Raw genomic sequence first — 12,396 nt, forward strand, 5'->3', positions numbered from 1 at the left:
CAAACATGTGAAGGAATCTGATCATGGTTAGGAATCAGAATGCAAAAACGTTACTAAGGGAACAATGTATAGATTTCTCAATAAAGAATGAAAAATCGCATTATCTAGCAATCAGCCCCTAGATATTTTACTGAGTCAAAATAAGAATATCAAAAGATACTGGTTTAATTTCTACAACATTATTTAACATTAGCCAAACATAAAAAAACCTAAATATTCATACATCTATAGAACAACAGACATAGAAAATGTATTTTATAACATATGTACAATTTTGCACATGTGTATTTTGCATATACATATAGTGTTGTATATACATTGAATTTCCCTCCTGACCCCGAGCAGACCCCTGGAAGCTGAAGACCTCCGGAACCAGCCATAGCCATGCTTAAGACCATTCTCCACACATTCGAACGAGCCTCATGCATGAAGGAACCAGCAGAGGAACCCAGGTGTGTAGGACCTAAGAACCTGGTGCTGAGATCTCCAAGCCTGCTCAAATCAGGTCTGGGCCTCCTCCACCCAGATCCCCCATCTTCCAGTAGCTAGGCGTTATACCCACCAACTGCCCCCGGCACCGTGTTATCCCATCAACAGCCAAGATCCAGGGCCTATAAAACCCAGCTCCAGGAAGCACGTGACTGCAAATGCTACAGCACGACCTCTTACTGTCTAGTTCTCAATCTTGGAGAACCCGGCAGGCTACTGAGTGTGTCCTACATGCACGGCAGAATCTGGCAAGCTTCCTGTGGCATATTCGATATGCCAAAACCCAGTAACAATGATGGGTCTCATTCTCCTGACCCTGAAGGAGCCTCCAATGTGGCAGTTGCTAAAGTCTCAGGACTAGACGAATGGAGACGTTACTGGTGCCTGCTTGAGGAAATCGATGAGCAACGGGATGACAGTGATACAGTGATGTCATAATACAATTACAATGAGAGATTATTCAGTTTCAGAATGTAAGCAGATTCTTCCATGTGCAACAACATGGATGAGTCTTAAGAATATTATGTGAAGTGAAATAAGACAATTACAGAGGTAAAAAGTGCTGTTATCATTTCACTTACATAACTAACATTGTAAAACTTTGAATTTGATAGTAGAATGGTAACTGAAGTATAGCTGACCAGCAAAGAGGAAATGGGATGTTGCTAATCAACAGAATTTCAATCATGCAAGATTTGTAAATTAAGTACAAAATTGGGCCTGTGGTTAATGTTTACATTATTTGGCCTTACTGATACACCACCCGACCAGGTTAACCAAATTATTAAGAATGGTCTCTGAATTCCCTGATCATTTCTTGAGAGATGAACTCCTTCAAAAATAAGTATTGTACACTTAAAAATATATTTGATTCCAGAGGTCTGATGTTAGGTGGTCTTACAAGAGTTTTTACAAAGTACAATGAAGATTAGCCTATATGTAGTTGAGTATATCCCATTTTTGAGTGCATACGTCAATTCAGTCAATTTAACATCAGGGCTTTTATTTCCACTGTGTCTCTATGTCTTAATTCCAATGATAAGCTATTAAAACCCATCTCATTGAGTTAAGTATAATAATCAATTTGAGCTTACAAATCCAAGGATCTTGTTATAATCCAGATGTGTGGGGGAACCAACCAACCTAACTGGCTATGAAGAAGTTACTTGTTTTAGGAATGAAAATACTACAGCATAGATAACATACCAGTATCAATTTTTTTACTAACTGTCTCTGATAACCAGATCACTCTAAATCTGTACTGTGGCTCTGCCATAACCTATCACCAAGAAAACATGGCATGTAAATAGAGGGGAGTGAAGAAGTTCTACACAGTACAGGCATTACAATCATTAGATTCCCCCTTTAGAATCATACAAAAGTTGGAACTGGGTGGAGCAATAGCACAGTGGGTAACGCTTGTCTTGTACAACCTGGATTTGATTTTGATTCTTGCTACCACATTTGATTCCTGGGCCTATCAGGAGTGATTCCTAGGTGCAGAGCCTGGAGAAAGCCCTGAACATACTGTTATGACATGAGACAAAACAACAACAGCAAAAGGAATTATATTAAAGTGTATCCATTTTATTTTAACAGTTTCATTTTGCTTTCTGCGCAAACTGGTACTTGGCCAGAAAATTTCTCATCCTAGAGCACAATCACTAAAAAAGGCATTTCATTAACATTGATGTTTTACAAATGGTGCTACTCCTGCATAGTGCTTCTTAGATTTTTTCCCTCTTCCTTCTTTGTTCCTCAGAGATCACACTCCCCTCACAAAACAAGCAGTAGTTCCTTCGGTTTAATGGCATGAGGTAAATTATATGGAAAATGAAAACACCTCTATGCCTGTATGTCCCACAACCTGCACCAGCTCCAAGACCGTGATCTTATGCGAAAGGCCAAAAGTAGATAGGGGAAAGTGGAAATTAGATTGAAAAAGTAGACTAATACAATATTTTTCTCATTTTTATTCATGGAACAATGCATTAGCTCATGTGGCTCAGGTGTATATCATTATAAATCAGCATCTGTATCAATTGGAGTCATCTGTTGGCTTTTACTTGTTAGCGTCTGTTACTTGGTCTTTTTATTAGTATAGCTTCTCTTCCTTATTGTCTCAATTACACTTTCATTAGCTGGGAGTGCTACCCTGGGGCCTTACATTGTTATGAAAGAAACACTTGCCAGAAACAGATGACTTGGGAAACTGGAGGAGAAAGAAAAAAGTATTTTCAAGGCATCTTAAAAATGCCTTGTCTGTGTAAAAGGAAATTAGTCATTATTTTAGATATTTATATAGAATCTACCGATCTCTGCTACCTATTATAATATACCAATTACAAAAATAGGCTGTGAATGATTATGGGATACTTAAATAGACTGAAGCCCACAGGAAGTCAAAGAGATGCAAATACTGTTACCCCATCCCACACTAGAGTAGGGTATCTTAAACCATTTCTACTCATAACCTCTTTTTTTGCCCAAGATACTTTACATAACCCTGGGTATATAGAACTGGCATACAAATAAAAAAATTGCTAATAATCATAAATTCACTGTAAAACAAAATTTTCCCAACATCCATCTCACAGTTTCTTGATCCCAAGTCGGGTCATGACTCACAGTTTCAACATCCAGGCACTAGATGAAGCATTTCCTAACTAATGGAAGGTAGCATTGTTCCTAGTAGTTCTTCTATATTCTAGAAGTGATAATATATCATTCTAAATCTGGACAATTATTATTTCTATGGGCAATATGGAATTTCAACTGATGCTCCCTCTAACAGATGAGATTCTAGTTGATTTTACTCATACATGTGATTTATTATCCAACCATAGATTCTTTATGACTATTCCCAAATAAAAAATAAAACTCCTTTAAAAATAAAAACTACAGAAGGTGAAAAGATAGTTCAGCAGGGAGGGTGTTTGCAATGCATATGGCTAACCAGCGTTCAATCTCTGGAACCACACATGGTTCCCCAAGCTTGCCAGGACTGATCTTTGAGTTCAGAGTTAGGAAAAAGCTCTGAGCATCACTCTGTGTCGCCTCTCCACAAAAAGGAATTAAGACTACAGGACCCCAGGATGTGGAGAGTGGTAGTAGGATGGAAAGAACAATACACAAAAAGATCAGTAATCAAGGAAGAGAGGAAAAGGGTTATATAAATGCAGTATGAAAGGGACTGGAGAGGTAGTACGTACCTTTCACACGTCTGACCCTAGTTTGATCCAGGCACTTTATATGGTCCCTGATCACCACCAGGTATGGCTCAAAAAATAAATAAATAAATAAATAAATGCTGAAAGAAAAGCACAATTTTAAAAATAACTTTGTTATAATTTATATATAAAATGTAGCCATTTATAGCAGATAACTTAATGACTTTTAGTATTTATGGAATCATTTAATCATCATCTAATTTTAGAATGTTAATTACCTCAAAACAACCGCTGTAACACCTGAGAGTCATCTCAGTCACTCTGCCTGCCTAGTTCAAAGTAATTTACAGATCTCCTTTCTGTTGCTGTAGATTTGTTTATCTGGACATTTTAATGGAATCAATAAAATATCCCATCTTTTGAAACTGACTTCTTTCACCAAGTATCATGTCTGTTGAATGTATTATAAATTTTCTTGTATTTATTAAAACTTTATTCCTCTGAAATAGATGTTTTTTTCATTTCATATATATGTATATATATATATATTACATATTGTCTATCTAATCATCAGCTGATGAGTGTTAGCGTGTTTACACTTCCAGTATGCTATGAAAAATGTTGGGATCAATACTTATCTTTCTATTTTTGGTGAGCATTATTTTTATCTAGTTGAAAATGCTTACCTAAAAGTTGAATTATTTTTCCCAAGCTAATTCTAAGTTTAACAGTAAGAGAACCCACAGAAGTTTCTTTGGAGAAATACCTATTCAGGACTTTTTAATTCATTTTTATGTTGTGTGATTTGATTTTTCAATCCTTTTGCTGAGTTTTTTATATAGGCTCAGTAGTAATCCTTATCAGTGTGATGTGCTTTGCAAATGTTTTGTTACTTTGCTGATGACGATATTCCTAATTCATAAGGAATATATTTCTGCTAAAAGTGGTGACAGCTTTAAAAATATTGACATGAAATAAAAGTGGTAAATGAGAGAAAGATATATTCTGGCATAAAATCAAAAATCATTTGATATATAAGTGAGACAGGTAGAGGATATAGTGTTCAATGGTTATATCTTGATCAAAGACCATTAAAATGATTAGTTTGTGTTCTATTTTTTTAAAAAAATTAATGTTTATGCATTATACATTCGGATAATCTTTTTTATTTTCAGTTAAAATAGTTTCAGATAATGGATATAGGGAAGTTTAAGGTAAAGCATTTGAACATTATCCCAGTCTTAGTTTATAGATGTAATAAGATTCTGCCTACAATCTTTTGTTTTTCTAATGAGATTTGGTTAGCCCATTCCCTGGCAAACTAGGACAAATGTCTGTAATTAGTATCATAAATATTTATAAAAGTCTACAGTAGACACAATTATGTTTTTGAATTTTGCATAAATGCTACCTTATTCACTCTGTCAAGTATTTCCCTTGCAAATGAATTTTTTTCACGCTAGTATATTCGGAATATTGTCTCTGGAGATTTCTTCCACCTATTAAACTAGAGAAGACAAAATGCTGTCAAAATAAAATAGAAGCAGATTCCTAGTGTCAACATTTGTCTACATTTTATATAGGTTCACAGAAAAAAAGAGTCTCATCATAAAACTCTCATAAATAATGTTGGTGCAATCTGCCCTATTCTTTTATCCTGCTAGAAATGACTTACTCATTCAATTACTTTAAACAACCACAACTTTAAACTCATATCTGGTTTTAATCATCTTAATGTATAATTACATTAATTAATGTATAATTACTGACAGATAATTATTTCATTTGTGTTCTTTACATTCAGGGTGGGGGACAATTTCTCTATTGTACAAATCTCACAGTTTTTAAATATTATAAGAAGTCCTTTAGCAATCAGCCAAAAAGCATTTTATTTCATTACCTGGTTAAATATGTGGACAAATACCATAGGTTTTTTACTTCATGAAAATAATGCATGAATTCTCTTAGAATTCTAATAGTAGAGGTAATGGAGATAAGCTAGAAATAGTGCCATTTACTACTTAGAGAAACCAAGGCAACATAAATAATATTTAAGTGATTCCATTGCATACAATTACTAATTGGTCTCTTGAATTACTGTCTTTTCCCATTTAGCTAGCTTGTCTCCTACATAATTAGTCATTGTGAAGTAGATTATAAATGGTAGCGTTAAAAATATTGAGACACACTTCCATGATCTGTTATCCTTCTAGCAACAGCATTAAAGAGACTGATACATTCTAAAGAGTGACCAAAAAGAGAGAACAATAAAATAAACTGTGAATAATGTCAGTTGCCACAAGGTCATAGTAGATGAGCCTGGATGAGGCTTTGTCACAAATAAGAGTGCTAAAGAAATAAATAGATGTCAGCTTCATAGAAAGCGTGTTTCCCTCTCAAGAGAAAGCCTGCTTATTACACGAAGCTTCTAATTTAACTTAATGGGATTTGAGTCCTGCTCAGTGGAGTGCTTTGGCACATGCTTCTTTCATTGTCTTGGACCCAGCCCCTGCTGGGAGAAATCTGCTGTGGGAGATTGGCATTCCCTCCTTCTCTTCAGTTGCAGCTGCCCAGGCTCTGTGTCTCAGGCCCATGTTCATCAAAACATGATTATTTTGGACACTTGCAAAATTGTAGAAATCTCATTTGCACCTAATACGGTCTATGTGTATAATGATAATTGCTCATCTTTTAGGTAAATTGTGTAAACAGAGTCTCAGGCCCATTTGTAGGCAGGTTGGTGAAGCATTTTCAAAGTGTGCTGCATCAAGTTCTTTTTTTGTTTTTAAGATTTTGCATGGGGAGGTCTATCCACCTCCTCCAGTGCCAACCTTTTCTTCTCATTGCATACTATTCTACATAGCAAGCCAAAATTGCCCTTCTCAACTGAGTTCATTGAATATAGTTTTAATATAGGGAATTTCTGTGTTGGAGACTTACCATCAGGGAGAATATTTAGTATAATAATAGATGAGGGCATGGTACGGTAATAAAACAGTGTATGCATGTTGTATTTACGTACTTTAAGTTCAATCCATGACCAGGTTTCAGGCTAGCAAACCTTTCTAAGGTCCAGTTTCTGAAAACAAGGAGAATAATTATAACTTAAAGAATGTAATTGTCCTATGGGGGTAAACACAGCCAGTCTTGTGGAGAGTCAGCATTCAAACTGAGTCAGCCTTCAAACCCAGTGCTGGGGTCTCTGTTCTTTAGCATGTTTTACTATCATCATTCTCTTACAGCTTTTTCTGTTTCATTAGTTAGATCCTTCAGGATATAGTAAAACACAGCTATTCTCAGAGTAAATCAGGTAAAGTGTGTGGCCTGACATAATCTTGTCTGCCTGAAAAATTTTAACCCTACCATGTGTACAAAGTCTTAAAACTTTTCTGTACTATTTCACACTATTATCTTTCCCTTTGTTTTCCTTACCCCAACTCAGAAATTCTGGTGTGCAGTATGTATTGTGTGCATGGGACTGGGGAGAGAGCGGAGTAGAAGTGGGGGAAGTGGATATAAAGAATGGATCAAAAGAAATAAGATTGGACTTTTTTCTAAGTTCAAGTGTTGCTCCACATACTCTTTGAATATGAATACATGATTTTTTACAGTATTGGTGCCTCTCTCACACATTAGATCTTTTTTACTCTAATAATTGTTAGTTTAATGAAAGAGCACAATTGGAAGTACAAGTTAATGGGACGGGTTGAAGAAGAGATGGTGCAGTGCTATATAATGTCACTGAAAACTAAGCAAAAACAAGAGAGGGTTATGCAAATGGATGGAAATCTCCAGATCTGTGGGATATATTTTCTAAAATTTCCATGTGTTTTATTTTATTAAGAACTTGGAGTGAACTCTTGAACCCTGGTTGTTCTGTATACTTCATCCAAAACCATGTGATAGACTAGGTTGGCAGAAATACAATAGGTATAAACAAATCATTCTAAAAACTATACTTATATGGGGGAAGACATCAATTTTTGTATTTTGTACATACAGCACAAATGAACTTTGAAGCCTGTTGTGTCATGATAATCTGTAGATTATGACAGATAGTGGGTATCATTCACTCCATTATGACTTTTCTGCAGTGAAGAAGTGCTTGGTGGAACTCTATAGAAAAAATTTGTAGCTCTAAGAATCAGTGTTCTAGACCAGGAAACAAGAAGCAGTATTCATCAAAAGTAAAAAGGTTTTGCTAGAAGCATAAATGCCTTAGAAATTGACTTTAAAGATCACTTGCCATGCACACAATTATTTAGTAGTTGAAATTCATGCCAAGATCATAAAGAAAAATAATGGGAATTTCATTATTCAACTATGCACTGTAATTTATATACAACATAATACCAGTCACTCACTGGGGCAAGGCAAAAGTGACATAGAGAGAGAATTCTGTAGCAATATAATTGTCCTGTGCTATACAAAGGAGCTTTCATTGCAAATATTTCATTACAAATATTTATTTCCATTTTGAGGTCTACAGAGGCCTAATATTGTCAAAATGAGAATAGTGTCTGAACTGTATGGGCATTTATGGATATTTTCAAATATGTCTCTAGAGTAGTGAATGACTGGCACTCATTCCTTATTTTCATTTTTCCATGCATTTTACCAGTTCAGGAAGGATCTCATTTAATACCAATTCCATCACTGTCTGCAACTTCCTCTCAATTTTCACAGAAGTAACCTGAGCCCTGCTTCAAACACGGCTAAGCTAGTTTAAAAGTGTTGAAGACAAAGTTTTGTCATTTTTAAAAGACAGTTATTCCTTACAAAAGGAACAAGAGTCAGAGACTTAAGATGAAGTCTCTGCTACTCAGTCTCATGGGAAAATTAAATTAACCCAAAGAGGCTTTCTTTTTTCAAAGGCCAAACCATTTACCTGCCCCAGAGGTTTCAACATAAATTCATGAATACCTTTCATGAATTCAGAAATACCTTTCAATTCAAAGAAACAATGGGCCTTCTCTTAAAAGGAAAGAAAACGAGAAGCAAATAAAACCACTTATTTTTTTCCTTGTTGAAATAAGTAAACAAGTTGAAATAAATTGTTAAATTAAAAAATTTTATCAGCATGCTTGTTTCATTCAGACTCCAACCAAATATTTACTTCAGCAAACCTCTTCCAAGATAGGACTACTACCGAGAATTAGGAAATAGGTATAAATTGTCAAAGTAGTGTAAAATACACTTTCAGAAACGATCCTATAGATGAGGCAGGTAGTGCTTGTGAGATACAAATTTTACCCTAGTATTTGATCTTTGAAATTTGTATCTCATCACTTTGTGGAACTAATTCTGAGTGTCCAGAGCTTGGTTTCCAAGCTGGATGATGATAGATATTGTGCAGTTTTTTTCCCATTCAACAAAACTGTCGGTTCTTTAGAGTTTCAGTAGACAACTGCTAGTCTGTGCATATAGAAAGGTTTAAAAACACAGCCTATCCCTTGATTTTATGCACACACACATAAACGTATATAAGAAATGCCTTTATGTTAATATACAAAGCATTAATTTATACTAACTTTGCAGTAGTTGTATTCCCTCGCCCTGAGTGAGCAAATTGGTTTGTGTCATCTACAGTGTATTCTTGTCTTAATATACTTTTCATTCAATTATTAAGTAGCTATTAAACTACTTGTATATGTCAATATATTGTGTTCCACAAATGTTTTGTAAATGGCCATTATGTGCACGGAATTTTGTAATGAAATTGGGGTAGAGAAATACATGGTCTTCATTCTCTCATCTTCCTAGAGTTTATAAACTGAGAAGTAGTAAACCAAGTACTATTCACAACTAAATCTTTGTGTAATTTTAAGCCTTTCACTAGAGACACTAAAATTTATTACCAGGGAAATGCCAATCACTCATTGTAAACACTTTATTTTAGTAAATAGATGATAGCATTAAAAATATAGTTCTTACACATTTAAATTATAAACATTATGATTCCTAGTAACATTACTAATTTTTATTCCTAACATCAAAATATTTAAAAACATGTAATTAAAGTTTGTAAATTGGAGCTCTATGATGAATACCTGAATAAATGAAGAATTAATCAGCTAAAGGAAATAAATTACTGAGAATTGGAATAAATTTTGAAGTGCCTGTATTAAAGTATAATAATTAAAAACTCATATGGACTAGACAGGAGAGACAATGCAGGGGTTAAGGTGCTTGCATTGCACACAACATGCCAGATTTGATCCCAGGCACAACATACAGTTCCACAAGCACTGCCAGGAATGACACAGAGCTGGAGTAGTTCCTGAGCACCCCCATGTGCGACTCTAAAGAACAACAACAACAATAACAACAATAATAATAATAATAATAATAATTATTATTATTATTATTATAAAATTACCATGAATTTTGAGGACTTTTTCTCTTCCTTCAATCTTAACCAAAATTTTAGTTGTATTTTTTAGTGCATCTTATGGAAATAAGTCTATTTGGTTGCAATCTTGTGTTGCAATGAACAGTATAGCTACATTTGTCTCAGTCTCTCAGGTATAAAGAAGTGACTCAAGGTGTGCATGCAAGACACTTCCAATGCAAAGAGAAGCCTGGGTAAGGTCTCAATGCCCCCTACTGCAGCTCAGTAAACCCGAGAGTGTTAACTCTGTAGTTAAAGATCTAGGAGGGGGGCTGGAGCGATAGCACAGTAGGTAGGGTGTTTGCCTTGCATGCAGCCAACCTGAGTTTGATTCCCAGCATCCCATATGGTCCCCCGAGCACCGCCAAGAGTGATTCCTGAGTGAAGAGCCAGGAGTAACCCCTGTGCATCGCCAGGTATGACTCAAAAAGGCAAAAAAAAAAAAAAAATCTAGATGGGAATCTTACTACCAGTACAGTGTACATCTGACTTATTTATTTGGGATGAAGGCAATTTGGCCATATCCTGAAGTGCCAAGAAGAGTCCTAAAGAGTTGACTGCTCTTAATTCTTGCTCAAGGAGTCAGTCCTAAGGGACCTTAATTTTTATACTATCTCTCATGCTCCTATATGTATTATTTTAAAAACTATTATAGTTTAATTTAAGCTAAATTTTAAAAAATAACAAAAACTAAACAAAAAATAGTATATCTTTATCACCTACCACATGGAAATATAGAGAAAACTGAATTTATTTATTTATTTTTTTTAATTTTATTGAATCACTGTGAGAAAGTTACAAGCTTCCATAAACCTAATTTATTTTTTAAAAGGAACAACTTTTGCTCAAAGAATTTGATATCAAAATGCGAAGGGATTCACTGTGAATGGGAGAAGGACTTGCAACATCTTTAAGATAAGGGCTTACTGTCACTGTCACTGTCCTGCCGATTTTCTCAAGCGGGCCCAGGAACGTCTCCATCGGAGACTTTGTTGTTAGTGTGTCTGGCATATCGAATACATCACGGGTAGCTTGCCAGGCTCTGCGGTGCAGGCGAGATACTCTCGGTAGCTTGCTGGGCTCTCCGATGGGCTCTCCGAAAAGGGTGGAGGAATAGAACTCAGGTCGGCCATGTTGGTTGCATGCAAGGCAAACGTCCTACCGCTGTGCTATCGCTCCAGCCCAAGGGCTTACTATCCAGAATATATTAAGAATGTCAGCAACTCAATAACAAAAAGAGAGTCAACCCAATTAAAAAATTCAGTGAGACTGGATAGACATTTACAGAAAAAAAACTGCTTAAGTGACCAGTAAACATAGGGAAAATGTTCAATGTTCTTATTCATTAGTAGGTAATTAGAAATCAAAAACTGTAATGAGATAAATATTTAAACTGACTAGGAAGATGAGGAAGAGATGACAGTGTTCCATTTTGAACATACCAAGTTCTGGTGACAGAAAATAGATGAATTGGACTGAGCCATTACTAGGAGCCACCTTTTTTTTTTAAGTTTTTTTTTTTTAATTTTTATTAGGAGCCACCTTTAAGAAGGCCTAATGGTGGTGCTCCAAAAAGCAAACAGAATTTTCCACTCCTAAATATGTACTCACTGGACTACTGAAGATTCATACTTCAAAACCAGTTTTTTTTAATAGTGTTATTCACAGCATTAATGTTGGAGATAACTCAGTGTCTATCCATAAAGGAGTGGATGTACACACAATATAACATTATTCAACCATTCAGAGAAAGATGCTGTGATGTGCAGATACAGATGAATACGTAAGGGTGACTCCATAAGCCACTATACTAACTGAACTAGACCTGGCACAAAAGAACAAATACAGGATTCCATTGCTTGAAATTTCTGAAACATACAAATTTCTAGAAGCAAAGCACATTAGAAGTTACTAGGAACTAGAAGGAGAAATGGAAAATTATTGCCTAATGGTTATAGAGTCTGTCTGAAGTGATGAAAATATTTTGGAAATGATAGTTAGGTTGCACAAAGGTAGGACATAATTAATGTCACACTGATTCTCATACTTCAGTGGTAAAAAAAACTAGAATGTATATAATAACAATAATCTATTTTTTATTTCACTAAATTTATTTCATCTTAACAATCTACTTGGGTAAATATAATAACTATATAAGAAAAACAAGCTATTATCCATATTTTCCAGGATCAATTATGTCAAGACATTTTATTGAGTGTTACAATGTTCCAGGCGCTGATTTATGAACTTTATACTTATTAATTCACTTACTTCTCTAAGGACCTAATGAAGTAGACTTTGTTATTACTTTAGGCCTTTCACAGCTGAGGAAATGAAGGACAGACT

This window comes from Sorex fumeus, unplaced genomic scaffold, assembly GCF_029834395.1.
Source record: "Sorex fumeus unplaced genomic scaffold, SorFum_2.1 ptg000051l, whole genome shotgun sequence".
Classification (NCBI taxonomy): Eukaryota; Metazoa; Chordata; class Mammalia; order Eulipotyphla; family Soricidae; genus Sorex; species Sorex fumeus.